The sequence below is a fragment of the Oratosquilla oratoria genome, chromosome 44, assembly GCF_046742065.1.
Source record: "Oratosquilla oratoria isolate Oo_2021 chromosome 44, ASM4674206v1, whole genome shotgun sequence".
Lineage (NCBI taxonomy): Eukaryota > Metazoa > Arthropoda > Malacostraca > Stomatopoda > Squillidae > Oratosquilla > Oratosquilla oratoria.
Window position 1 is genome coordinate 30,508,386 of NC_134820.1, and position 2,500 is coordinate 30,510,885.

The 2,500-nt window shown below is 41.1% G+C and overlaps 1 protein-coding gene across 2 annotated transcripts in view; it reads left to right on the plus strand.

Moving 5' to 3' along the window:
• Positions 1-2,500, plus strand: part of LOC143022418 (carbonic anhydrase-related protein 10-like) — a 902,084-nt gene that overhangs the window by 166,011 nt on the left and 733,573 nt on the right. The window contains exon 2 of one of the 2 annotated variants that reach the window (XM_076180601.1): positions 2,280-2,407. The exons of the other annotated variant lie outside the window; for it this stretch is intronic. The gene's annotated coding sequence lies outside the window, so the exon portion shown is untranslated. The remainder of the gene's footprint in view (positions 1-2,279; positions 2,408-2,500) is intronic. 2 annotated transcript variants of the gene reach the window in all.

The following is a 2,500-nucleotide window of genomic DNA, read 5'->3' on the forward strand; positions in this document are numbered from 1 at the left end:
TCTCTCTCTCTCTCTCTCTCTCTCTCTCTCTCTCTCTCTCTCTCTCTCTCTCTCTCTTTCGTCTCTCTCTCTCTCTCTCTCTCTCTCTCTCTCTCTCTCTCTCTCTCTCTCTCTCTCTCTCTCTCTCTCTCTCTCTCTCTCTCTCTCTCTCTCTCTCTCTCTCTCTCTCTCTCTCTCTCTCTCTCTCTCTCTCTCTCTCTCTCTCTCTCTCTCTCTCTCTCTCTCGTTCTCTTTCTCTCTCTCTCTCTCTCTTTCTCTCTCTCTCTCTATCTATCTATCTATCTATCTATCTGTCTGTCTATCTGTCTATGTATCTATCTATCTATCTATCTATCTGTCTGTCTATCTGTCTATCTATCATTCTATCTATCTATCTACCTATATGTCTGTCTATCTATCTATCTACCTACCTATCTATCTATCTATCTATCAGTCTATCATTCTTTCTATTTAGCCATCTTTCTCTATCTATTTATCTGTCTATGAAAACATCTTCTTCTTTTCTACATAATTCGTCGCCTCCATAGATCTCTCCCTCTCCCTCTCTCCTTCCAACCCTCTCTCACTCTCTCTTTTCCTCCCACTCTTCCTCTCACACTCTCTTTCTCTCTCCTCTGACACTCTCCCTCTCTTTTCGACCCTCTACTCTTCCCTCAAAACCCTTCCCCTCCTCTCATTGAGTTACAATGATGAAGAAGCTTGAAGGCCCATAATAAGGTCGAATGCAAAATTAAAAATGGCTTAGGCTTTTATCCAATTGGGGTTTTATAACTGAATTGTATCACATTTGGTCGTCTCGATTGGAAGCCAATTCCTTTCGTTCGTTCATTGACGACTCCGAATAAACGTGACGAGGAAGACCAGCAAGAATTATCGTCGCACGTGAGGGGAACACGCCAGAGGAGGAATAAAGAGGAGGGTGACTCTTCTGAAAAGAGGAAAGAGGAAAGAGAGTATTCGAGAGAGACAAAGAGTTAAAGTCATAACCGTAGAACTGGGGTCGACCCAGAAGGAACTCCCAAACAATTGTTTTTTCTTTATCAAGTATGCGTCATTTTTTTTCTTTAGTAATACGTGAACAACAGTTTACATAGGCTACAGAAGAGTAGTTTACGCTTTACACTTTTTATTTTGTTATTTGGTTATTAATTTACTTTGACAACATTGTATGGGGAGGAGATTTGGAGTTTGAGAGAGACAGAAAGGAGAAGATTAAATGTGTATGAGATGAAGCGTCTGAGAAGTATGATAGGGGTTACAAGGTTGGATAGAGTTAGAAACGAGGAGGTGAGGAGGAGAGCGGGGATGGAAAACGAGATGGCAGATGGAACTGATGATATAATGTTGGGATGGTTTGAGCACATGGAAAGAACAAGTGAAGGAAGATTAGTAAAAAGAAAAAAGAAAAAAAAAGAAAAAAGAAAAAAAGATTGGAAGGTGGAGGTGGGTAGAGTGAACTTGAGGGGGTGACCGAGGATGAGATGGATGGATGGGGGTGAAATGGGCTTTGAGCAAGAGAGGAATGTCTGTTGAACAGGGAAGGGAGAAGGAAGGGGATGGGGTGAGTGGAGAATGGCTGTATATGTATGATACTTTGACTCAGCCGGAAAGGGATTTCTCCCCGTCTTCTCTATTTTCCACATGAAGAGACGAAGAGGAGGGGGATCGCCAGTTAAATAAAGTATCCTTGCTGTCAATGTACTGTGTCTTGCTGCATTGCCTCTGTCCCAGGCAGTGGGCGGGAGACAGGGATGACCCTTCATCCAAGAGGAGCTAAGATGAGAGGGAAATAACGGCCGTGGCCGGGAATGGAGTGGGCGGGAGTGGCCGGGAATGGAGTGGGTGGGAGTGGCCGGGAATGGAGTGGGTGGAAGTGGATGCGTGCCTTTGACTAGGCTACCTTCCTTATAAAGGGGAAAAAATTCCTTGGTATGTAGCTAGATAGATCGATTTTATTGATTGATTTTATTTATCATATTCATTTGTATGTCCATTTATTTGTTTTATTTGTTTATTTATCCGTTCATTCTATTTTATCTATTTATTTATCTATTTTCCTTTCTTTTCAATCTATCTACGATTATCTATCTATCTATCTATCTATATATACATATATATATATATACATACATATATATATATATATATATATATATATATATATATATATATGTATGTATTGAAGGAAACGGTATGCTCGAGGATATTTCATCAACTTATTTTGACTCTCTTAGAATGAGAGTAAAACTTATATTTATACATTCTTTTTCTCTTTCCAGGTCAGTAAAAGTTCAGGAGCCGTGAATTAGGAACGAGGCATTTGCCGCCTCCGCTGGCGACCAAAGTTTTACAATTAAGCTCAGCGAGTCTGGAGCAATCGTGGCCGTCGCCAAGGTCGGTGAAGATCGTAAGTATTGGTTCCACACTGACGCCAGGAATCGTACTTTTAAAGCCTTCCGCTGAACCTTGGCGAGAGATTTCTTCCAATAGAATGTTCACT